At 32.1% G+C, this 27761-nt stretch overlaps 3 long non-coding RNA genes and 1 pseudogene across 4 annotated transcripts; 3 read left to right on the top strand and 1 right to left on the bottom strand.

Annotated features, from left to right (window-relative positions):
• Positions 1-1840: 1840 nt before the first annotated feature.
• LOC114409210 lies at positions 1841-3594 on the bottom strand. The gene is made up of 2 exons (XR_003666008.1): positions 3400-3594; positions 1841-2278 (listed from the first exon to the last, which is right to left on the bottom strand). It is a non-coding gene; the product is annotated as an uncharacterized LOC114409210 (long non-coding RNA).
• A 7105-nt stretch (positions 3595-10699) lies between these two features.
• Positions 10700-12344, top strand: LOC114408095. The gene is made up of 4 exons (XR_003665808.1): positions 10700-10904; positions 11054-11092; positions 11392-11628; positions 12242-12344. It is a non-coding gene; the product is annotated as an uncharacterized LOC114408095 (long non-coding RNA).
• Positions 12345-12496: 152 nt separating this feature from the next.
• On the top strand, positions 12497-15748 carry LOC114408094. The gene is made up of 6 exons (XR_003665807.1): positions 12497-12855; positions 12981-13026; positions 13121-13165; positions 14769-14904; positions 15336-15414; positions 15600-15748. It is a non-coding gene; the product is annotated as an uncharacterized LOC114408094 (long non-coding RNA).
• Positions 15749-17154: 1406 nt separating this feature from the next.
• On the top strand, positions 17155-27319 carry LOC114409209 (annotated as a pseudogene). The gene is made up of 15 exons (XR_003666007.1): positions 17155-17343; positions 18264-18547; positions 18689-18779; positions 18888-18934; positions 19333-19530; positions 19612-19687; positions 19889-19997; positions 20340-20396; positions 21026-21157; positions 22071-22271; positions 22358-22577; positions 23913-24006; positions 24963-25082; positions 25572-25961; positions 26349-27319. The product of XR_003666007.1 is annotated as a probable ubiquitin-like-specific protease 2B (transcript).
• The last annotated feature ends 442 nt before the right edge of the window (positions 27320-27761 follow it).

The raw sequence follows: 27761 nt of genomic DNA, 5'->3' as shown, positions 1-27761 counted from the left end.
ATAATGTGTAGATATATTAGAATATGCATGATAATAATAGTATAATTTTATGTAATATATGAAGTAATAGTAAAAGAAAAGAAAAACAAAAAATTAGTGAGATTCCTTTAATCAGAGAAAAGATAAACATTTTTTAATTTATATATGAGTTTAATTTTTATGCATAATCAACTTAAAAAAATAAAACAATTAAATTAAATATCATCTTTAATATGTTTTTTAAAATAATTATTATAAGAAATAACATACTTTTTTTCTAGAAAGGAGCTTAACTCCCAAGAACACAATTGATTAAAATTCACGAGGAAAACAAGTTGTAAATACATCAGCTAACACCCTCGTAGATGCAAAAGAGGGGATCCAATACAAAATAACTAAACTAGTTACTTCAAGCCAATGCTTGATGTAATGTCCTTCGTTATAACAATAAATCATATATAAGATTCATCAAAGACTAAATTTCAAAAATTAAAAAGGTTTGAAATAACACTCCAAATATATTAAAATATCCAATAAAATTCATCTATGTATAAACTGAGTAATGAAATCCAACATTCAAATGTCTATTAATGATCATAAGAAATAATAAAATTTATTCGATCCCAAATGACCATTTATTATTAAATTTCAAATCAGTCTAGAATCAAACTAAATAAAAGAAATAGTAATTCTTCAAGCTCCCTTAGTCCCAATGATTTTGTCTTTATGTTCTCAAAACAACACTAACTAATGAGATATATAATCCTAGTGAATGAAACACATAATTATAAAATATTTTGCAAATAATGCTTGTTTTCATCTGACACGACAATCGAAAAAATTAATCATGATACCCACATTCTTAAAAAATAACACTATAATAATAATATAAATATCTTAAATTAATAATTTTCTCATATTACATATTATAGCATCATCACACAAGCCTTTTTCCTAGCAATGATTAATCTTTAATAATATCACAATCAATCAATATTAAACCAACCAATTTCAAGGCATTCAATGTTATGTAGAGATATATTTTTTCATCAAAGAAAGTTACCTCAATCTTACTTATGTGGAGTACCAACTTAATCTCATACCACTACAAAAAAAAACATGATTTAGCAATTTGTCTCTAAATCGTACAATTCGGTGGCTAAAGACATTAACGATCAAATTCTTTGTGTTGCAAAAACTTTAGTCGTTAAGCCCTTAGCGACCAAATATAAATTCAGTCGCTATTTAGTCACTGAAAGATTCAGTCGCAAGTACATAAAATTCGATCGCTGTGTATTTGGTTGCTATTTTGCTTGGGACCAAATCAGCGACTGAAATTTTTGGTGACCAATTCTGTCGCTAAAAAATAATTTGACTTTTAATGCAACAAAAATTAAAATAATATTCGGTTGCTATTAAATAATAAAATTTAACTAAAATTGAAAATAAGTACATTCGGTCACTGATTTGGTGACTAATTTTATAATATAAAATGAATTAAAAATAAGTTCGATGGCCAATTCGATCACTAATTTATAATTGATTTTTAAATGTAAACTAAATTAAAAATGTATTTCAGTCGCTAATTCAATCCCTATTTAATGTTTAATTTTAGGATATAAAATAATTTTAAAATACAATTCGGTCGCTATTTTCAATTTTTAAATATAAAATAAATTAGAAATACAATCTATCGCGATGAGAGGAAAGTCCAAATTTGTACAATGAATTTTTTTACAACCATCTTAGAAGTTCAAAGTTAATAATGTTTAGGGTTCCAACATGATCAATCCATTTAACATTGTAACACTTTTAAGTCTTGGCGATACAATTCAATTTCAATGTCAATGACAAAGTGAAGTTGATCAAATAGAGTGAGGTGCACAACAACTTAAAAAGCTTTAGTGAAAACAAAAAGTCAACTGGCGAGTGCAAGTGTGAAACAAAGAAAGAGAAAAAAGAACATTTGGAGTAATAAGGAGGTCATAGATGAGTTTGAATCCTCCCAATTTGAATCCTCCCAGTGTCATAACATTTGGATTAGAATATTATACATGGTATATGGGTTGATTACAAAAGAACACTATATTTAGTACTTATCTTCCATCCAAGCAACACTGTACAAATCCCCTAGGCAAATGATGTACTCTGGAGGTGGAGAAGGATCCATTCCAAGACAATAAGTTCCCCAACTATTCTCTTGTGCATTGGATGCAGTTGTGACATAAATCTTCAAATCCTTAGGCATCATACCCTCAAACATGCTTCCCCGTATATCACAAGCTTCCACGTATATGACCTACATGATCACATGATAACTCCTTAATAACTTAAGTAAAGTGGCTTCTTTTCCCGTCATGATATGCTACAAAAATGAAGTTTTTATACCCTTAGATAATTTTATTTTATACAACTATATTCACATATGAAACTATACCTCCATGAACCAAAGAAAGAAAAAAGTCTTTGGAATGATTTTTTTTTTTACTTCAAGTCACGCTTAACTCACTAAGAACTCCCGGACCTCCATGATTAAAGTAGATATAAATATTTTGTCCTCGAGTTTGCTATTGATCACTTTCCCACTTCCTCCCTTCACTTTATTCTTGTCCCCAAGAATAACGACAATGAGGTTTTGGACCGTGACATTCTCATCGGTGTAATCCTAAAAGATAAGTAAATCACATCTCATCAAAGGGACAAATTCAATGAATAGAGCAACACAACACAAAAGATAATATGTGACTAATCTCGTTAGACAATGTAGCTAGTGCTAGCTTATGAATTGACCATTAAGTTATTACTATTTGAAAAATATCACCAAGGGACACAAATTTTACACATTTATTTTATTTGTCAAGACGTCTCACCCCACTAATGTCTATCAACAACATAATAATTGCGATAACCAATGTTCTCTTCTAACTTTTATCTAGTCAAATATATTAGATTTTTAAGTTACTCTATTATGATGGATACGAACCACAATTACTCTAATTAATTCAATTGCCCTCAATCGCGGTCTCATTTCGGTTTTATTGTGTTCACTGATATCGCGGCAATTAAAATGCAACAGTTCCTAATTGAGATCATGAGCAATTAAATTTTTTTAACCTTTTTCTAAAACCTAACAGAGAAACAATCTAGAAAACCAATGCTTCGGCGTGAATATTTGCTTGCCATTGTCCCATTCTAAGTAACCGATTTCAGTAAAAAAAAAAATAACTGTTGAGAACGCAAACAAGTAAGCAACCACACACCACCATTTCGAGGATTCGCAATACAAATTTCTTTCTCCGCGGCAGAAACGCAAACGCAAAGAACCGAAACAAACACGTTCACGCTAATAATAATAAATATAAAGGGGAACAAAGAGTCCTCCAAAATAGAAGGCGAAGAAAAAGAGAGAGACAGAGTTACCGATTATTGCTATTCTCTCTGTGATTCTGCCACTGAGCCGTCGAACCCAAACACCAAAGACTTGCAGATCTGGTTCGGACTTGTGAGTTATGACCATTTGATGCCCGTGGAAGCCATCTAAAGAACGCGTCTTTTTTGCAACATGGACTCGTACACCAAGCCCAACAGACAAATCATAACACCAGCCAAATTCAAGGATTATATATAAAATATTAATAAATGTAGAACCTTTTCGAATGTAATAATCACCCACTTGGATGTCTAGGATTTTGTGACCATTATAGTTGTGCTTATATACTATCGTGAAACTTTCATACAAGGAAGAGTTAACGAAGCCATTCTATTAAGATTATAATAACAATATTTTTATATATAAAAGTTATATTTTTAAATTATAATAAATAATTTAAATTATGCTACAAAGTTCCTTTTAAATTGAAATGATATAATTAGTTATTTTTAAACAAATTTTGACACCAATATATTTTTTGACACCAATTTTTAAATTACATAGAACATCAGTAACATTTAGTTAATTATCAAGCTTTGTTTAGTGCATATGATATACTAAAGTTATATTAGACCTTGATTGGATAATTGCTGAAAAATATAATAATAATAAAAATTTTATGCAAAAATAATTTAAAATTTTAATTTTTTTATTTTTTGATTTATTATATTTTTATAATCTTATTTATTGTCTTTTAAAATATAATATATAAAATTAAATTTTATTTTTACATAAATTAAAACAAGTATACGTATATAAGTTTTATTTTAATTTTATATATTATATTTTTATAATTTTATGTATTTATATCACATTACTCAAAACTTATTTTACACAGTAAAAATATAATATAAATTTTATATTTAATATATATTTTTTATATAAATTATAATTTCATAAAATGATAATATTTTATTATCTTTTAAAAGATTTATATATATGATTTAATAATAGTATTTTCTATTTTTTATAATATTTATGTATGTGATTTATGGACAATACTTTTATCTATATTACAATAAATAACATGAATATCTTAATACAGATAAAAAAATATTATCACTAAATCATAAACATTATTTAAAAAAATATAATATATAAATATACATATTCTAATTTATGTGAAAATAGAATTTATTCTTATATATTATATTTAAAAGATAATACATAAGATTATAAAAATATAATAAATTAAAAAAGAAAAGAAATAAATTTTAAACTATTTTCACATAAAACTTATATTACTATATTTTGCACCAAATATTCAAACAAGCACTTGCATGTAGTGGTGAAGGAGTGTGTTTCTCACTCCAATGACCATGGTTCTAATTCTTCATTAAGTATTTTTAAATTTTGAAATACAGGGGACTAAGATAATGAATTAAAAAATAAGGAGACCGATTTGGTGAAATATGAGAACGGATTTTGCAATTAAGCCTTATATTAAATTCAATTTGGGCTTTTAGTGAATGCATAAGTCACACAATACATCTTATTGGATCTTGCTTAGTGTACATGTTGTATTAAAGTCAAATTGGATCTTTATCAATATATAAATTCCACTTACACGAATCTTAGTGAATCATCACTCATTTGTGTTACAATTATGCCTTATATTTTAAAATACTTAATTTTACAAAATTTGATTATGACATATTTACATAATATAAAGGGTATTTATTTATTATCATTTTTAAATAATTATATAAAATAAAAAATTGTTTTGTACAAAACACAAATTAAAGCACTAATGATAAGCATGATTTATTTATCTTAATCAAATAATTTAAAAATAGATTTTTTAATTTATTAAAATTATCATAGTATAATTAAAAATATTATATATTTATAAAAAATATTTTAAATATTGGTTTGTTAATTTAAAAATATTAATAATATATTAAGTTCAATATTTTATATTAGTTTCTAAATAATTTTTATAAAAATTGAAATCAGTCGCTAATTCGGTTTCTAATTTCAAATAACGGAATCATTTTCGGTCGCTATCTTCAAGCACGCTTCGGTTGCAACTTCGGTCGCTATAGTACTTTTTATTCAGATATATAGCGATCGTAGTAGCGACTGAATGTTTAAACAACGCTAACTTTCAGTCGCTAATTCAGTTGCTGACGAAAGTTAGCCACTAACCTTAATTCGATCGCAAATTCAGCGTAATTAGAGCTAGAAGATTTGTGGTCGCTATTTTAGTCCCTACTAGGGACTGAATCTTCCTGGTTGCTAACTATGGTCGCTAAATTTCTTGTTTCTAGTAGTGTATAGAGATATACTCATTCCTCAAAGTAGTTACCTCAATCTCAATTATATAGATCCATCAATTCAATCTCATGTGGAGACATACTCCTCGAAGAAGTTACTTCAATCTCAATCTCAATTATGTGAAACACTAAAATCTTATGTGGAGATATACTTTATCCTCAAAGAAATTACCACAATCCCCTATTATCAAACAATTACATATACATTCAAGACATGATATAAAAAACATTTAGTTTAATTAACTCACATTGAGAGTCTATCACAATTCAATCAATTATAAACAAACATCAAAAAATCATATACCATCTCAATCAAACTTGTAAATATAAATCAAAAACATTAACTAATGATATAAAATAATCATTTATAATATTATACATATAATATAAACTAAGATGCCAAAGACCTATATCTCAACTAAAAGTTTAACTAAATTCAATTAAGATTTTTGGCTAATAATTCACCGTACCAACAGGTTTATAGGTGCCCCTTTGTATATCATATATACTTATTTTACAAATGAAAAACCTTAATATACATCCCAACATTCCATGTTCACAAAAAACAATTATCAACGCAAACAAATATTAATAATATATATAAATTATAGTAATTTAATTTATTTCTTTTAGAAATAATCTTCTGCATATGAAAAATATTTGATTATCCTTTAACCAATTTTCGCTCAAGTATATTCAAATCGTGCGCAAGAATAACATAACACAACACAGACACAAAATCTCATGAAAAAAACCATAAGAAATATAACCAAATTGACTTCAATTATCCATTACACTTAACAATCGTATGTAACTTTTATAATTTCATCAACTCCCAAAATTTCCATTATCAAGAACTCCAAGAAGTTATAATTTCAAGAAAAAATACCATGAAAGCTTTAAAAGTATATTTTACTAATCTTATAAAGACCTTGTTAAGCTTCTAAATTAAATGTTCCCAGAACGTATCCTATAAACAAAGAAAGTTCTCTTCCTGTGTGATAGATGTTCTCGTTTATTTTCAACTGTTTTGATCTCTCCTCCTTTTTTTTTGTTTCTATGTCTCTCCTTTTCTCCCTCGATTTTCTTGATCTTTATTTATAGTAATTCCTAACAACTTATCTAATCATTTCACTGCACATTTCTTATCTTATTTTATCATATATGTACATATAAAATAAATCTGATAATTTATCTTCTTTCATTTATCTTATATTTATATAAGATAAACTAATATGCTCAAAAATAGCAAATAAACTAAATATATTATTTTATCTTATCTAAATTATATATATTCTATCCTACCAAATATATTATTTTATTTTTATAAAAAGTGCTATTCTTTTTTTTTTTGGATGTTACACTTGACAAGGCTTCTCTAAAAACATGAAGCCAAGAAGAAACGCCTTGGTTAGCAGATTTGAGAAGGATTGATTGGACAATAAGAGCACACTCATCAGAAGGCACACACCCATTGATAATGGGATTGATGGCTACCTTGAAATTAGAATTCACCAACAATTCACTAAAACACCTAGACCGAACAAATATCCATTGCATAATCAATTAAATGAAAATATAATTCAATAAGAAATTATCACATGATAATTAGTTATTAATTTTTATAATAATTATTTTAAAAGTTATAGTAATGGTGGTTTTTAATTAATTGATAATATAATTTTTTTTACACTAACTAAGCATAACTTATGAAAAAATATTTCTATTTTTATTTTCAAGAAATTATAATTACTAATCTTTAAAAAATTAAATTACTAATTTTGGATTTAAAACTAAAACATATGAGAATTGAAATGTCCATTATCAAATGGAATGTCGAGTATGACCAATTTGTAAATTTTGAATTTTTTAAATCAACGATCAAATATGTTTTATTCTTTTTATTTTTTCTTTCTCTTCCATTTTTTTCAATCTACCACTCTTTCTACAACACCAACCTAACACTAAATGCCACACATAGAAAGATAGTGGGGGAAGAGGCAATGCATAACACAACGGTGACAACAACAATGTCACTTTGACCTCTTCGATGGAAGTACAGAGTGTGGTGATCGACCCAGGAAGGTAAGCCACCATTCTTTACCTTGCTAGTCCAATTGCGATAAGGCGAGTGATTGAGGAGGATACAAATGGAGTCCGTGGCAATCGTTGGTGGGGCCACTAATGTTAATGATGAGGGAATCCTTATGCATTTAGTTTTATGAATTATTGTGTAAAAATTTGAAAATTAGGTTAGTGATTTTTTAGATCTGGATAATGCTCATTTTTGTTGGATTTGTGATTATCATGAAGGTATATGTGTTTGGTTTTGTTATTGTGTCTCCATCCATGTCATTGCCATTGATGTCGGTGACATTGGCCTTGACGCAATGGTGTTGGATCATTCTTGAACTCGCGCTCACCGACAAGTTAGAGTGTCGAAGAAGACGAAGTTCAACATGGTGGCGTCACACGATTGTCATCCTCTGCAAAGAGTTGAAAAGAGTGGTGTGTGAAAGGATCGTGTTGAGGTTGATGCTTTGAGAACATACTAGTTCTAACGATGATAACTTGCATCCAGCGATGCGGCAACGCTCACAAAGGAGACAAAGGGAGATTAACTTATTTTTTGTTTGTTTTTTGTTCTTTCTTCATTGTTCTCTTCTCTTCTTACTTGCACTTAATTTTTCTATTGCACTTATATGTAGCAAATTTGGTGCCATTTTGGTTATGATTCAATTATTGTAGGTTCTAAATTTGGTGGTTTTGAATAGGATTTTGGATTATAAGACTTAATTTTGAATTCATTCAGACATATGGAAGAACTCAATGATAAGGACTATTTTGTAAAATTGGAAATTATGAATTTATATTAACAAAACAAAAAAAATAGCCAAAGACTACTTTTAGTCATGGTGCATCTTTGTTCGTGGAGAAGCATCTTAGTTTCAGGAGAAGAATATGAAAGGGAGAAGAACATGTAAGGGAGAAGAAGAAATAGTTGTTGGCAAGAAGGGGAGAGGCTAAAAAAAAATCAAAATTGACAAAATAGTTCATCTAAATATCCATGACAAGTTCGTCTTATCGAGTCAGCATCTCATTTGATAATTTTTTTCATGATATTTTAATCCCCACATGTAATATAAGTGAAAATGTTACACTTACCAGGAAAAAGTAATGACAACACCAAAATGTTGACATTTTTATTAGGAGTGTTTAAACCCGAACTGTTTCAAAAATATAACTGAAAATTGATCCAAAAAATCAATAATGGATCAAAACCGAAGTGTCATTGGTTTTTTTCATTGCTTCTTCACTCTTTTGCTTGCGCCACTAACACTCTCTCTCCTCCATCTCTCACTCTCGACTCAACCTCTCAGGTCTCTCATCTTCATCCTTCACTCTCTCGCTTAACCTCTTTGTCTCTGCTCTCGGCCTTTTCTCAAGCTCTCTCTGTCTCTCACTCTCTCATGAAAAGCCATCGAGAGCCGTTGTGAGCCAGAGCCACCGTGAGCACCACTCTTGCAAGTCTCGGCCTTTTCATAGATCTGCTACCTTAGCCACCACGAGCCAGAGTTGAACCACCATTCTCGTCTCTCGCAAGTGTCGGCCTTTCTTGCAAATTTTCTTTCTGAGCCAGAGCCACCACTCTCGCAACTCACAAGTCTCGGCTCTTGCATTTCTCAATCTCTCTCAGGCTCCTCTAACCTCTCGCAATCATCACCGATTCATCGTGATCGTGAGCCACCACTGTTAGCGAGACAACAACTCAGTCTGTGAGCCACTATTGTTGCATTGTACGCTATATTGCTATTAGTTGTTTCAAATTTCATTGTACTGCAGTACTGTTATGCTGATCAATTGATTATTGTGTAGTGTTCAACGAATCCACTATTACAAAAATAGCTTTTTACGACACCCATTCTATGACGGTTGTATGGGAACTGACTTAGAAAGTAGTACGGTGGCATTTTTGTAATTATTATAAGGATCAGAGCATTTTATGACACACATTCTAAGACAGTTATTAAAAACCGCCTTAGAATGTTATATGTAATTAAATTTACGACAGGTTTTAGTAAAAACCCATCGTAATTCAGGAAAAAAAAAAAGCAAAACGCGCAACAACGTCCTCCCACCTTCTCTTTTCGCATTGAACCCTAGCTAGTTCTTGAACCTTCATCAGCTGACCCTCTCACTCTCACATTCTCATACTCATTCGCTCACTCGCTCCAAGTCCTGCTCCCGCCCCACTCCCTCCCCCTGCTGCAGCTCCTGCGTCGTTCGCCCCCACAGCACCGTCTTCGATCTCTTCACCTGCGACGACACCAGGAAAACAAAACATTATCACTCTACGTGTACAGGAACACATTTGCTGAAGACATTGGTCACTCAGAGACCAATGAAGAGATTTATGGTGTTTTTTCTTTGGTGTTCTGGACTCTCACATTCATCTCTCTGGCATTGACTATCTTTCTTTAAGAGAGTAACGCAATGGAACAACCACCCACCAAAGCAGTGGAATCCTTATCTGTCTCCGACCTTGAGATCCCCCAATCATCCAATCCCAATCCAACTCATCTGTAAGTTTCTTTCACTCACTAACTCCGTTTTCTAGGGTTTCAATTTCATTGTTTTTTCTTTTATTCCCAGGTTGGCCCCTGATGAGAAGTTTCAAATTGTGAGGAGCGTCGGAAAAGAGTGCATTCAGGAAGACAAACTCTTTAACCTCCTCACCAAAAAACCCGAACCCATTTGCTAAGATGGCTTCGAACCCTCCGGACAAATGCACATTGCTCAGGTCAATACATCTTTATTCTCAATTTTTTTTTAATATTCATATTATGTACTTATATTTAGCAATTGATTACTTGAATTCCAAGGTAAATGGAAAGGAATCTTTTAAAGGTGGTGTGGATTACATTATAGTTACTTTCTTTTACTTATATATATATATATATATATATATATATATATATATATATATATATATATATGTTATTATAGGGTGTTATGAAGATAATCAATGTGAATAAGCTAACATCTACTGGTTGCCGCGTCAAAATATGGTTTGGCTTGTTTCCTAATTTCCAATTGGCCGATGAAGAGCTCTCGGAGTACAAAAAGCACAGTTATGGCATGGCACCGAAGAGAATTGAATGCAGTTTTCTCAGCAGTGCCTGCCCTTGAGCTTTCAATGTCCAAGGAGCATCACAGATGTAAGTTCATCATCAAGACTTTCTATGTTTGGTCATGGCATGTTTTAGCATGCAAGTTAACAAGGAGTTTGATAATTGTGTGGATCATGAAATGATGATTATCACTTCTAAGTAATATATTCATGGTGACTTTGTGAATTTTGATGTAGTCCATTGTGCACGATGTAGAGTTCCGTGGCATATAGAAGGTATTCCATCTACATAACTTTTACTTTGGTGATAAAATTAATTCATTTTAGCCATTTAGATTATAAGATAGCATATAAACTGTATTGATGTAAAATACATGTGAGTGCAACTGGCTTTTATTTTATGAGCCCTGTTTTTTGGGTGGGGGAGGAATTGTTTTATTAAAATGAGAGATATTTGATGAAAAACATTTGTTTTTAATACACAAGGAGACTAACAATTACAAGAATCATCAATTTCCTAGTTAGTAATTACAAGATTTGATTAGTTTATTTACATTATTATTGTCCAACTGTAGGTGGTAAACTTCTTTTGGAGCTAAATAGAGTATTGAGTTGTGGCCAGCCAAACTGACCAAAGTGCCTTATTGGTTGTCGAGTTCCCAAGTTGGAGTTTATGGAAAGCCAGCCCCTCAAGATTTCACTGCTGATTATGAACATTGGAAACGTGTAATGTCCAAGGCTTATCTAGACGGGATGGGAATTAAATGGTCAAATGTACGCAATGTCATTGATATGAGATCTATCTATGGAGGGTGAGCTAAAGTCACTGTTTTGATTTTCAATTGTTACTCTGAATTAGATTTTCACTTGCTAATATGTCCCACTTTGCTTGGCATCTTTCACCGTTTGTGGTTTCCAGATTTGCTATAGCTTCGAGAGATTTGAATGTTTGGGTCATGAATGTGGTTACAATAGACTCCCCAGATACTCTTCCCATTATTTATGAACGAAGTCTTTTTGGTATATATCATGATTGGTGTGAATCATTTAGCACCTATACTAGGACCTATGATCTCCTCCATGCTGATCATTTGTTTTCAAAGCTTAAGAAAAAGTGCTAATAAACTATATTTCATTTCTCATTCATCACCAGCAAACTTTTGGTTATCTGATTAGTTTAAAACTGTTACTCTGGTTTTGCTAATGCTTGTTGGTCACACAGTGCAATTTGGCTGCTATAGTGGCTAAGGGTGATCAGATTCTTAGGCCTAAAAACCAAATCACTGTACATAATATTAATAGTTAAGTGGTTAGGATTTTAATTTATGTTTTTAAAAATAAAATTGTGAATGACGGAATAATAATAACAAATTGATTTGCTTGGCTCTATGTAATTATAAATGGATGTTGATTTTTGGGTTGCAGGATCTCATCTCAAGGGCGTATGCTGGTTATTGTAGCCTGCTGTACAATTAATTGTTGGGATTAGTCATGTATCTTGGGTTTCTTTGCCTTTTTTCATTGGTAGCAGTATATAGGACTTGTGGATTGGTCATGGACAAGCAATTATTTAGGTATCTTTCGATAAGCTCCCCCTTCCTCAATTGTTACAACAGAATTTAGAGTTTGAATATAATAAGTTCACTAACTCTGGTTTTTATGAACTTGTAGGTGGTGGAGAGCTCACGTGACATTTTGGTCACTTTTCCTATGTGAAAGAATTTGCTGTTTATATGTTACGAAAACAATGTCATTTAGTGCTGCTAAGGTTTATGGTAGCGTAAAAAATTCACTAATTTAATTTATGGGATATAATTAAACCAAATCATTTTATTTCACATAAATTTGATGATCCTTCATATATCAGTTTTATTAGATAACTACTATGGATTGTACAGTCAAACATGCCAATTTGGATTAAGTTTGTGCAGTTTTTGTCTGGCATCTTTTGGTATTAAAATCAAGTTTACTGACAATTTTGCATCTAGCAGGAAGAATTAAAATCTGTTGAGGGCCTTCAACCCAAGATGCTGCAAAGAGTATGTTTGTACATGCCATTTAGATTGTGAAACTATGAAATGAAATAAGAGAAATTCCTTCAGATGTTTGAATAATAAATTGCTAGCCAAATGTTCTTTGCTGATTAAATGCCACAATATTGTAGGATTGCTGATTATGTGATGGCAAACGCAGATCCCCTTGTTACCTTCGTAAGAATTGTTTTCATCATTCATCAATCAGTATATGTTAGTTTAAAAAACATCATGATTCTTAATTTCTTATGCCTTTTTCTCTTTCAAGCAGAACCAAGAAGAACCGCCGGTCGTGTCGCTTCTGGAAGTGGCTCTGGTACCACTTGTTTATCCCGTTTTTGTTTCTGTTTTTATACCAACTGTATGTATATGTATGAAAACTTGCCTTCAATGCAAATAGATTAAACAAGTTTTATATAATAATAATGATATCGCACACAAATAACTAGTTGACTTTTTTTATTAAATAGTAATTACTAGTATCACACAAATTTTCTATCTGATGTAATACTATGTAGTCTATTTTTGCATACACATGCAGTTATTTGTTCAAAGGTATGACAAGAGATTAAGCATCAATCTCAAGCAAAAAATTTCTTTTCCACTCATACCTCTTTTTCATTTGAGTATTTACTTGAAAAAAGAAAACGACTAATGACTAATGAGAGGGACCCTTTCTGTGAACACTATGGTTTAGCTTTAAGGAACAACACTCTTAACATGCAGTTATTTATCAAAAATTTAATTTTACTGCAGTTATGACATGACAGTAGAGCACTAGAGCTTCTTTAATTAGCTCCAGTACTTCTTAAGTTGTTTATCCATGAACAGATATTTATGTTACTGCTTTTTTTATTTCCTTGGAGGGGAATTAAATGTCTTTTCAGTTTGCTTTATTTTTTATTTTGCTGATCTTTTTAATCTTATGAGACATGCATATAATCAAAGTTGTTGCAGCATTTAATTCCCTTGTCCTAAGTGATCCCACATATACTATTTATATTTAATTATATAACTACTAGTACCAAATGTGTGTGTAGTTGTGCTTCATAACTGTGCCTTTATAGTACCAAATAATAATTCATATACTTTCTTAAGTTTTTTTAGAGTGATAAATATTTTGAAACAAATAAAAATAATACAAAATGAGAGATTTTTTTATATAATTTTTTACAACAAGAGAAAGATGTTTTAAACATGTCCTAAAATACATAGTAAAGTAAAAACCATTTTGATTGAAGGAGCGGTTCAGTAAGTTATTTTATTTATTAAGGATTCCATATATAGTAAGATACAATTTTTTTGTACTGTTTATAGATTCATGCATGCTCCTAGTTTTTGATTTTCAATTTTAATGGTGGTAGTAATCATTATTTGGTACTTCAAGTGAAATACAAGATTTATCTCACCTTGGCTATAGTGAAATACTGGATTCATCCCACTTTGGCTATACTGTTATTTTTCTTTTCTCATTTTTTGGCTATAGTGACTTTATGTGTGGTTTATATGTCTTTTCAACATAAAATTAACATAAATATAGTACATTTTTGTAATCTCATTTTTTTCTCAAACTTTTATATATAGTATCGTGCAACATGCAACCTTTTTAGGTTCTTGGGCAACAATTCATTTCTTAATGTGTGATTTTAATTAAATAGATTCCTGCCAATATCTTTTTAGATTCTTGGACTCTGAACCTAGATTTCATGTTTAACTTCAAACCTCCCTCCCAATTAGTATATAGTGTGTGTGTGTGTTCTCCTTTTTGAAAATAACCATATGATGATTAGTTACGGAGAGTAGGGGGACATCGCACCGACTGTCAATAAATATATATTTATTTTTTACTAGCTTTTGTGGTAATTGCTTATCATCTACTATTCTCGGCTAACTTTTTTTTTGGTTTTTTGGTCTTTAAGATGAGGCATGTTGAAGATGATTCAACAATAATGTGGGCAATAGAACCTGATTCTAGTGCAATAGCAAAGAATGCAAAGTTTTGCGGAGATGAAGTTGAAATGGTTGTCCCCATTTGAAAGGACCAACTTAGTAGAGGTACAGTATTTACCCGTGGAATAGTTCGTTCCTTCCCTTCTGTCAAACTCTCTTTGCTAATAGCAGTGTTTGGCTTTTATCTAATCATAGCTAACAAAGCCATTTTCTTCCTTTTGTAATTAAATATGTGCTTTTAAGTACTAAGAAACTATAATCTGATCTGATTACATAAGTATTCTATATTCATTCATATGGCCATGTAAAAAACATGATTATACTCCTCGGTCACATAGACTCTGATGTCATGCAAATTACCAATTTCTTAAAACCTCAAGCTATTAGGTAAAAGCTCATAAACCAAAATAACTAGAAAATAAAATAATGCAATAGACCAAATAATATGAGGTTGTAATCAAGAAACATATACATGACTGATGCATATAGCTATAGCTTTACAATTTATTTTTTCCAATTTTGCTATAATTTTTCAGATACTCTGACAAGAAGGCCTATGGACAGTCCAAGTTAGCCAACATATTACACACCAACGAGCTTTTTTGTCGCTTAAAAGTATGGTACAAATTTTCTGGTCCTTGAGTTTTGGATCCTGAATTAGGAATGATTTAAATCTAAAGAAAGGATTTTATCAATATATGTAGATATTCTTGTCATGCATTGATCCCACAATGGCTAGTTACATGTTTTCAAATAAAAAATGTTTGTGTTTTGTTAAATATTTGTATGTTTAAATGCAGTTCCTAGGAACTTCAGATTGCTGGAGGAGCTTCAACATGGTGAAAAAGGAATTGGAGATGACACAGGTAGCTATGGAATGGATGATGGTGATGACATTTACATGCACTCTTGGACTGGCACCATTATTGGCCCCCATAATGTAAATATTCATGCCTCCCTATTTTTTGTTACTATTGGATTGACTTAGCATATTTATATGGTAAATAAGTCTGTGTCTTTGTGGTATGAAAATTTGTCTATGTCCATTGGTAATGGACATGTGAATGTGTGCTTTTGTGTATGGTTTGGTTCAGGTGTAATTGCATCTTAGAATTTTGAAAAATTTAATTATATTTGCATTGTTTTTGCCATTCATGAACAAAAAGGAAAAAAAATAAAAATAAAAATTAATAATTCTACATCGGTTATTAGGACAACCGATGTAGGATTGGTGGATATTCTACATCGATTATTAGGAAAATCAATGTAGGATATTTACCATGGGATGGCATTCTACTGTAGAATTACGGACATTCTACATCGGTTATTAGGACAACCGATGTAGAAATCTGACATTTTAAGACAGGTTTAGAGACCAACCCGTCTTAAAATGGACACATTCTACATCGGTTCGACGCCACAACCGATGTAGAATGATTAGAATTCTAAGACGAGTGTGGCTCGAGACCCGTCTTTGAACCGAGTCATTCTAAGATGGTCGTTCAACTGTTGTAGATAGACATGAGTGTTTCAACGACGCCGACTATAGTGATGCGTGATTACCGATGTAAAAAGGTGTTTTTAACCGATGTAGAAAGGTAATTTTGTAGTAGTGATCCTATGCTTTATTTTTGCCTTTTTGGTTGATAATATTGGATCATTGAATTTGCTAATTAATTTTTTTTAATCTTAATATTGAGAATTTGTGAACAACTAAATAAAGAAAAAGAGAAGCAATGAGATATAATATTCATGAATGTTATAATGATATCAATGATAATTTCTTGTTGTTGGTAGTTGAATTATATTTATTAAAGCATGTCAGAAGTTTATATATTTGTATTAAGATTTTTTACTATGACATCATATCATTTATTTGTAAATATGAAAGCAACTCCGAAAATATGAATATGTTAGTAATTATAGAGTCTTTAGTTATATTATAAAATGTTCAACAATGAAAATTTTATAGCAATAAAAACTGCAAAAATCTAACCAAATTAAATTATAAAAGATTAATTTAGTTCGGATTTTATTTTAAATTAAAACTTAATCAAATTGTATGTTTTTTTTAAAGTTTGATTGGAATGATATTTTAATAAAAAAAATCCAACCAAATCAGGTCACAAACACCTCTAATTTTTACGCACTCAAATAAAAAAATATTTTTCATGTTTTTGAAACTCTTTTCCACTTTTATAGAGTAAATTGAGTATTTTTCTTATAAAAATTCACGTGGTAATTCCATACTCAAGAGTCGAAAGAAAAAATACATCAACCTTTCAACCGAGTTTGGGACAGGTGGCAACTTATAATTGGCGGATTTTAATAGTATTTAGGGCACTATTTCAACGCACCCCCAATTCCCAAGAGTGGCATAGCTTGCATCAATTTGGCGCTCTCAACTCGCTGCTGCTCCCCCCAAAAACCCTTGCTGTTGCTGGGGAACCATGAGCAAGTCTCCGCGCAGAGATCTGCAAGTCTTCGATTTCAACGAAGAGGATGAGGTCGCCTCCGATAAACACCACAATTTCCTCGCTCGCGGTAAGACGATTTCCCTAATTTCCCAATTCGAGAAACAAACGTGATCTTCATTTGGAATTGTTCATATATAGTACTCGTTTTGCCTTTTAGATGGTAATTTAATTTGTAGGTGTCGCCATTGCGTTATATTTAATGTTTGATGATTAATAGTTTCGATTTTAAAGTATAGCGAATGCTTCTTAGAGAGACAACTTGAAGGAACTGAAGGAGAGGAATGGAACCTAGAGAATTCTTCCTGATTGTTATTGTTTTCGTTTTCTGAGGACTTAAAGAGTTTGTAAGTAATTTAAAAAATGTAATGTCATGATGGCTGGTTATCTTTATTGAGATAAGTTGGGCTGTCCTTAACACAAGACGTTGTCGAGCATAGGCAGTGGTCTCGTTTTGATTCTGGATGGGCCCTAGTGCACGCCATGGTTGTTGAATTCGTGGAAGGGTAGTAAACTTCAATATGCTTAAATAGATAGATAACGAAGAATGGCATGCGTATATATAATTATCATGAAATGAAAAAGGATTAAAGACAAGCAAATACTAATCAGGGCACTGGTTAAGGTATTATAAGTGCATAGTTTTTATGAAAAGTGTTATTAATATACTCTTGCCACAATTTCCAATGCATCTCCAGTGTGATTTTCAATATGTTTTTTTTTATAGTTTTTTAATCATTACCCTTGGAGCATGGATAGCAAGACCCTTAAAAGATAATAAAATAGTAGTAATAAATTATGGATTATGAACGGCAAGATTGAGAGTCCTACTCTTTATTGTTGAAAATATGCCATTCAGTCTTTATTTTAGTAATTTTGCTTTCTTGAAATAGTTTCCCTCTCATGTTCCCCACTTCTTTCTATTTTTCCTTTTATTTTATATAAGCATTTCAATTAAATTGATTGTACATATATTGTGATGTATTGCAGATTCCGAGGTCAATAAGGTTGGCATCAAGAGTGTTGCCAGTATTCATTGTGTTGATGTAGCTGGTGCTATGTTTAATTTGGAAAAGGATTGTTCTGACCCCTCTCCTGACACAGTGGAAGATATATATGATAGTAAAGAGAATAGTTCTGTGTTGGAAGCTGACAAAGAATCAAATTTGATTAGTCATGAAAGTCGTCATCATTTTAAAATAGATATTCATAACCATAACAAACTAGAGAAAATGGATACAAGTGGTGAAGTATCTTCACCTGAAACAAGCCAGGTTGACCCTTCAGGGTCCTCATTTTTTTGTACAGCCCCTTCAGGGTCTTCATACAGTGTACTGTAACGTCAATTTGTCAGATTACAGTCTAAGTAATTGATTTAATTGTGAGATTTATGTCTATGTTCAATTTTTTTACAGAATGAATCAATTGATGTCAATTCAGAGGCTGATGATAGCATGGATGAGAGTGCTCCAACAAGTCCTGCTTCGGATTTTCCAGAGAATGGTGGTGTGTTTTTTGTAATCCTGGATTCCTTATACTTGGTAACTCTACCACGTTCAATTTGGAAATATTATATTGCAGTTTACTTACTAAACTTAGTATTCATTATTTCAGTGTCATTAAATGGTTGTGGACTGAATGGCACAGACAATTCTGACATGGTAATTTTTTTAAGCACATGACCTTTTTGTGCTAAAGAAATTGACATCTCATGCAGTATTTTTGTCATCTTTTGTGGGTTTTTTAGATTTGGTATTGCTTTAGTTGTTTTTCTACTGTTGTCTTTTATTGCTTTTTACTTTTTCATTACTGCTGCATATTAATTTTTTGGATTATTTTGTCTTTCCCCTTACTGCTTCATCAAGTTTACCTACCTTTTATCTGAGAATATAAGCTGATGTACTAACTGTTTAAGCTACAAACTTTGTATTTTCTTATCTCTATATCTAGTACATCAATATAGAATGCTTTCTACGGCATTTGATTCACTATTTTTGTGGCATATTATGGGTCATTTTATTTTTGTATTCACTATTATTTTCTTTCATGTAATCTTCAGGATGACACAAATACAGAAGTTGTTCTTCATCCTGATTATGTCATATACCAGGATAATTATTATCTGGGGCCAAAGTTAACCTTTTCACCTTGTTTTGTCAAGATCAATGTTTCAACTACATGTATAAAGCAAGAAGCTTTTGATCTTGAATGGACAGTTGATGATCTCATTGACATTAATTGTCAGTTGTTTCAAAGTGTGAGTTTTATAATTCTATTGCTTGCAATATGTGTGTGTGTGTGTAAATTCTATAATTCTCCTTATATGCCCTTTCTTCAGAGTGGAACTGTCGTGATAAAGCTTCGAGTAATATCAAGTAATGCAAGCCAATCAAAACATGTAAGCGATGCTTCAGGTGAGTGCTATTATTATAGTTGATCAAAGGGAATGGTTTTCTTCTTCGTTATATCTTGGCTTACATGACGTAACTTGTCATTTTTATTCAAACTAGCTAAATTTATTTGGGTAATTTCTGATAGTAGGAGTTTGTAGTTTGTTTTTGCAGATAGTAACTTATCTCTGTTACTGATTAAGTGTATGTCTATACATATGCTAGGCATTGAGGAATTGGAAATTGCGGTTGCTGATTACAATTGGTCTCTTAGACATAGACAAATCACATCTCTTAATCTGAAATACTTGGCTTCTTGGAACATGGCTCTTCGGTAAGTCATTAAGTTGTATTTTCTATTACATTTTTCCTTGGTCAGTTGGTTATCAATTTTCTATAAAATTCTACACAGATTGTAGGTTTTCACCTGTTGGATACTGGTTTCTATCGATTATAATTGATTGATGGATAGGCTGCAAGTCACAAGTCTCGACTGGACTCTGTTAATTGTAATATTTGTGTTTTGTTTATAAACTTGTGATGTGTGATTTCATTGTATGGAAAAGTTTATTCTTGGTTCAAAATTGATTTGAGGTGCATATGTTTTTTGCTCTGAATGCCAGTTTATGTCATTTTATTGAATGTATTATTTTTATGACTAATTTTTCTCTTGTAGTGCGGATGTAGAAGGCAATAAAACTGATTCACGTGGGTCAAGATGCTACTTCCCCAAGTAAGAATTGTTTGTTAATTTCCTTTTCCATTTTGGAAAGCATATCTACATGTATGGATGCCGTAGCCCATAGCTTTTATTTTGAAAACGTGTTCAGGTTTAGTGCTTTATGGTGTCCTATTTCCTTTGCCATTGCATATATGCTGTCTATTAATCTTCTTTTCACCGTATTCCATAGTTTATTCTATGGTTTAATGTGTGCTTCTGAGATGTTTGGCTTGGGATGTTGAAGCTGAGTGCAATCCTTTTCACTCATTCTTCCAATTAAAAATGTTGTAGATATCATTTATTGGAAATGTGAGGTTTGAGTCCATGGTTACATCTGTATGATTTTCATGTTTTCCATATACCTTTAAGTAGAAACGTGCACAACTTCTGTTATGTTGAGGAAAACGTGTTCACATCAATCTTCTGATTTCTATATACTTTTTTAATGTGTCTATTTGAGTGAATGTAAAAGATCATGATATCTTGTAAATAACCATTAGAGCCTATTGCTTTCTACTATCATTTTTCATTTTCTCGTCTTGCTTTGTGTGTGTGTGTGTGTGTGTGTGTTTTGGGGGGCGGGAGGGAGGATGTAGCTCATAATACCATGTTTAATTCTAAGAATTTATGATCTGAAACAGTTTTGAGGAGCCTTTCGATGATGTTATCTATCCGAAAGGGGATCCAGATGCTGTTTCCCTAAGCAAGAGAGATGTAGATCTCTTGCAACCAGACACATTCATTAATGACACAATTATTGATTTTTACATCCAGTGAGTTTCTCTCTCTCTCTCTATACACACACACACTCATATGTATGCATGTGTGTATGCATAATTATCATTCTTTTGTCCCATATTTTTGTTAAAAACTTTATTCATCATATGCAAGACTACAATAACATTTTTAGCTTGTTCTGTCCTTCTTGGTTGCATTTTCTTTCTTATAGATTGCATCTTTGTGAACCATGGAATGGAGTGTCCTTTATCTTTTCTCCCTTTAAAAACTAAGTTCTCTTTCATATGATTTTTGTAACATACAATTTACAATTGAAAATAGATGATGATATATGTAGGCACTTATGGGCAGAGGAATATCAACATATATTGCGTTTATATAAAGAGAATACTAAAAGGATTGATGATTGTAGGATATTGTGAAAAGGCAGGAAATATTAAATAATGAAAAATTGATGGATACTGAAATTATAATATAAGGCAACGAGAAACTCTCCTTTATGGGTATAAGTTGATTATTAAGTTCTGGACACAGAAATGGAACAGAATGAACAGAAGAGAAATAAAATGCAGCAAGAAAAAGAACAATCAGAGCTGAATTAGTGGATCCTGCCCTCCCTGGCTAAAGCCATTAAACCCTTTCAAAAATTCTCTTCTCCTCTGCCAATCTCTTCTCCTTCCACTATATTCATGTTTTCCTTACCCTCACACAACATTGCAGAATTTCCTCCCCAATTTGCTAATGCCACATGTAAAATCTGTTACCTCTCCATCCTTAATTTTCTCTTTACTCATGGCAGCATTTCTCACCCTGCTTTATGTACCTTCCATTTCCCTTTTTTTTTTCTCTTCTGGTATACGTATTTTAAAGGCCCATTATAATTATATGGTTGTTGATCTATATTGTGATTGAAGATGGTTTGACATTTTGGAAATCTCATTTTGGCAGGTATCTCAAGAATCAAATACCGGACATGGAAAAGCATAGATTTCATTTTTTTAATAGTTTCTTCTTTAGAAAGTTGGCTGATATGGACAAAAATCCGTCTAGTGCTTCTGATGGAAAAGCAGCATTTCTACGCGTTCGTAAATGGACAAGAAAAGTAAATTTATTTGCAAAGGATTATATCTTTATTCCTGTGAACTTCAAGTAAGATTCTTTGGAAGTTTTGGTTCTCCATCTGTCTCTAACTGTATTCAAGTGCTGATCAGCCTTATCTTTTCATGTGATGGTAGTCTTCACTGGAGTTTAATAGTCATATGCCATCCTGGTGAAGTGGTTAATTTTAATGGTGAGGTCTCGGCTTATGATCATTCTTGTGAAACTATTTTCTGAGATTTATGTTATTATATGTATTCCAGATAAGGAGCCGGACAATTCACTTAAGGTACCCTGTATATTGCATATGGATTCCATAAAAGGAAGTCATAGTGGTCTGAAAAACCTAGTGCAAAGGTAGACTAGAACTTCTTACTTTCTTTTATTCCCCTCTCTACCCCTCCCCTGTCCCAAAAACGTGTATGCTGGTTATTATGTGCGATAAATTAAAACTGAATTTGATGTTATATTATATATGCAAGTACAAGTTATATTTGGGTTCATGTTTGAGACCATTGCAGACCATCTGCCCCTGCAGCTGAATTTTGAAATATTGATTTTGTAGTAACTTCGTTAAATTGTGATTTTATCAAGCAATTGATAATGAAGTTCCTAGTGGTTAATGTGCTTCCTTTAATTATGTAATTACTAATTAGTTGTGAAGTCTTGCATGACTGTCAATCTAACCAAATTTTGTAAACATATCTATCAGTCCTAGAACCATTCAAGGGAACGTTTCTGGCCTTAGAACAGAATTGTATATCCTTAGCTAGTATTTTGTGTATAATAATTTACTTAAACGTAGTCAACTTTGTACTCAACTTTTTGCACAACGTTAGACGTAGACATATATAAATCTGAAAAATAGAGCTCAGACCATTGATCCTGCATTTGATTAAACTCTAAGTGAGTCTTCTAGATGAAGTTTCTTCTTAGTTATTGGAACTCTTAGAATTTGGGCTTATGGCCTAACTCAACCTCACAAAACTGATTTTTAAGGTAGGGATTGCCCAAGCATTATGAGCACCACTTAGGACTTATTTTTAATTGATGTGTGATCTCAACCTGCTAAGAGTTCACTTCCTGGTGGCTCCACACTTCACTTGGCCTTTCTGGTCAGCCCCTTTGTAGATAGTCTTTTCTGAGACACTGACCCAGGGGTGACCATACCACAACTAAGGCAACTTTCCAACCAAAACACAATGTTAAATTTTCTAATTTGACTTTTATGTAGTCCTTTAGTTTCACCTTTAAATTAATATTTTTTTTTTATCAGCAAACTTAATAATATATATTAATTGAGTACCAGAGGTACTAACAGTACAAGTATCAATCCAGAATTGAGCTTAACATAGTTTGGCCAATCTGGAAAAACATTTAAATAATACAGAAACATGCACTGCTAATACAAAAACATTTAATATTGAACCCTGAAAAATGCAAATATCATTATTGTTTTATCTTTTGATTATGAATGATGGTGTAAACAAACAAGAAAACCAAAATTATGTGCTTATGGATTCTGCTTATTCGTATTGGCATTTTCTGTTCCTTACTTTAATTTCAACGTAATATCAATTATACATGCTTATTTCTGTTACTACTATGCAGATTCCTTATATTTGTATTCTGATTTTAAAAAGTGAACTCAAGAGAGTTGTATTTTGGTCTTTTCTCATCTGATATTGACAGTTACTTGTGGGAAGAGTGGAAAGAGAGACATAAGGATACTTTGGAAGAAGACCTTTCATCAAGATTCTTAAATATGCGTTTTCTTCCACTTGCGGTATTGCCTGCTAATATTTTGATGACTTTCACAAGGACAATCATTCTTCCTTTAAAGATCCATTTGTGTTTTTAATGAAACAAATTGCTGTTATATTTGCTGAGGAGTAGATACTATATTGTTTTGGAAGTTACTATAAAAGGTTTGCTGTTTTTTGATAAAAAAAATCTCTTACTGGTTGATGAACCTGAAAATCTTTTCCTTCTCTGTCAAAGTGAGGCACCTAATCATTCATATAGGAAATACAGGTATTTGTTTCAATGCATTATATGTTAGAAGTTGTTTTGAGTAACCCCAAAATTAATTTGAGATTGTAAGGGAGGGAGATTTTAGTTCTTGAGATTTTAAAAACTTTGTTAACCCCTGATTTTGCAAAAAAATAATTCATTTTAATCCTTTTGTACTTCTTTTCCATTGTCGTTTTGCACCAAAAAGGGCTAAAAATGAATGATTTGCAAAGTCAAGCATTAACAGGATTTTTAAAATCTCGGACTAAAATGCCTTACTCATTCAATCTTGAAGACTAGTTTGGGGGTTTACTTTGAGTTTTTCTGCAAACCATTTGTGTTACATACACTTGAAGTGGAAAATCCCATCATTTGATAATCTTAATTTTCCTCTATTTTTTTGTTCGCCATATAGAAAAATTTGAGAGAAATGGAATATGGCATACCTTTTGCATTTGTATCTTTCCTCAATTTCCCATGGCTCATTATTAGTTGAGTTATTCAAGGAACACTGATCACTTTTTGGTTTTATGCTCTTAACTTTTTTTTTAATTTTATTTTTTATAATATTATGATTGAATGTTCTTACTCGTTGACAATTGGCACAGCAAGAAAATTCATATGATTCTGGCCTATTTCTGCTGAATATACTGATCACTTTTTGGTTTCCTGTTTGAGTTTTTCTTTCTTTTTAATGTTTTGTGATTGAATGCTCTCACTCCATGACAGTTGCCGCAGCAAGAGAACTCATATGATTGTGGCCTATTTCTGCTTCACTACCTAGAGCTGTTCCTTGTTGAAGCACCTCTTAATTTCAATCCTTTCAAACTAACCAAGTTTTCCAACTTTGTAAGTGATCTACTCATTCTTAGTTCTGGTTTATTTCAAACTTTTTATGAGAGCACAAACAAGAAATCATTGGAAAGAGTATTTCCATTCTAAAATCAATCATCCATTCAATTGGTTACCAGTGTACAAAGAGCAGAGCTAATCTTTATCTGCTGTTTGACTTTATTAATCACTTGAGTGGTTCAATATTTTTTTAAGTTGAAAATAATTTACCCATAGTTCTTTTGTTGCAACGTCCTCAATTTTGTTTATCTCTTCATCTGAGGAGTTCTAGCTGAACAGCATTTTAGCATTCTCTTCAACACACTGTAATTGGGTTAAGTACATGCCCTACTAAATAACCTGGGTCCCACATAAAATTCACTCAGTGATAGTATATTGAAGAATGTGTTAAAAGGAGTGTGTTGTTAACATTTCTCTTAGTTGTTAGTCATGCCTATTTTAGTATTATATCTCCCAATTTGACCTAATATAACTAGTAATTTCCAGCTCAATGTGGACTGGTTTCTGCCTGCTGAAGCTTTTCTCAAGCGAACACTGATCCAGAAGTTAATCTTTGAACTTGTGGAAAATCATGGTTCACATGAAATCTCTTCCTCTGACTGTAGTGGTGATGATGAGTGCTTAGAAAATAATGATAACAGAACTGGGATTGATCACCCTGAAGTCAATAAGGAGCCAACAACTTCTCATGCTGGGCAGGGAATAGAAATCACTCTATTGTCTGGTTCATCGTCTTTGGATCCTCAATCCTTTAACAATTCAGGATTGGTTCTTAAAGAGCTTTTTGATCCAGGAGCTACTGCAGGAGCAATGTTGGGACAGTGCCAATCCTTTGACCAGCGGTCATCTGATTATCGTTCAATATTTTCGATGGAGGTATCTACTCATAATCTGTCTCTGCATTTTTTTCCTTGAATTTGTTTGAAGCACTCCCTAGGTCATGTGTAGTCTCTCCTCCCAGCAACATTTTTATCACATGGACATAACCAGTTTCCTCATCCCAAATACAAATTTTGAACCCTTATGCTACAAAAGGCTTCTATGGTTGTCAAATAATTTATGCTGCCTGCATTACATTTTATACGTTGTAATAAACTTAGGACCTATCCAGCATAGTTTCTAAATGTAGCCGTTGAATGATGTGTAAATTTCTTCTAAACTTAGAACCTATCACATTTATATTAGGTTCTATCACTCCTTTTTTACATTGATGTTGTAAAACTAACTCCTCCGCTCCCCTCCTTTTCTATTGTATTTTAATAGGAAGACACGGATCTTGGGGACCAGTTTATGTACTTGGCTACAGATCCCAACTACCAGCAAGTGGCTGGAATTACACCTCAAACATGTTCATTGCCATATCTTCCTAGGGATTGTGGAGATGAGAAATGTCATAGACCACAAATCTCTCTGCTAGTGGATCGTGATGTGGTGCAGCCATCTTTAGATGCATCAAATAGTGTCTTGGATGATTCAGAAGATATAACAGTCTGCAAAAATTGCCTTGTTGTGAATGAGCCTGGGTCATCTAATGAACCTGAACAAGGTGAGAAAACTTGTTCAGCCATGGAAAAAGCTGAGCATGTTATAGATATTTCCAACTCGGTGGTGGGAAATTCTCTAGACTCGATTACGAAGTGTGATGATAACAAGAATGGAGATCTCCACTCTTCTGGTCAAGAAACTACGACAATTTCAGTGCAGCAGTTTCCTGATGCATTAGATGATGAGGAAGCTCCAACAATACCATTACAACAAGTTTCTGATGCAGTAGATGACGAGGAAGCTCCCACAACACCATTGAAACAAGTTTCTGATGCAGTAGATGATGAGGCTGGATGTGATGATGGTCAGATGATTGATAGCATGGAGCCTGATAATTGTGAGGAACAAGCTGCAAAGAGGAGGCGGCTTATGCCTCTACGGTGCAGAAGTGGCGGCATTGGGACAGAATCCGATTTGTAGATAACTTGATATAGATAAATATGGCATCTTCTTTTACCTTTGGTTTTGAATTATTTCTAGGTTTTACTTTATCATTATGTGAATAGTGTCGTTGCTTGGTAGTAGTTAATTCTGCGACCAAAACTGAGAAATATCTGCGGACTTTAGGTACAATTCAACCGGGCAATGATATGATTTTTTTTTTCCTTGATGAAAACCTTTGAAATTCGTTCTCCCTCTGTTTCTTATATTCTAAGATCCAGATTATGAATTTTACGATTGTTGCTTTTGATTTTGTTTGTGATACTAGGGTTATCTCTTGCAAATGGTGAAGTGGAAAACAATAAAGAGCTTACTGTTAAGAAAATTACTTAACAGTGTAAAAGGGGAGGTAAATTTAAAATAAATAGTAACTTATAAAATTAGTTCATGGATCATGTTAATCCTCATTTTTATTTCAACAACTAATCACATCCAAAAAAACTTAAAAAACGATATAATCAATTTAAATTATCTAATCATATTATTTTATTGCAGTGTTTGACAAATTTATAACTTAAACTAGATAAACCTTACAAACATTAGTTGGCTCGATTCTAACAGTTCTGGATGGTGAGGGATAATACATCATGGTAATTGGAAAGTTTTTCATACAAGAGTATGGTGATTTTTAAGAATCATGAAACTTATGTATATGATTTTTGAGAATGATTAAAATCAGTTATAAATTTT

Source organism: Glycine soja, chromosome 4 (assembly GCF_004193775.1).
Source record: "Glycine soja cultivar W05 chromosome 4, ASM419377v2, whole genome shotgun sequence".
NCBI lineage: Eukaryota > Viridiplantae > Streptophyta > Magnoliopsida > Fabales > Fabaceae > Glycine > Glycine soja.
This window is presented reverse-complemented; position numbering and strand designations above follow the sequence as displayed.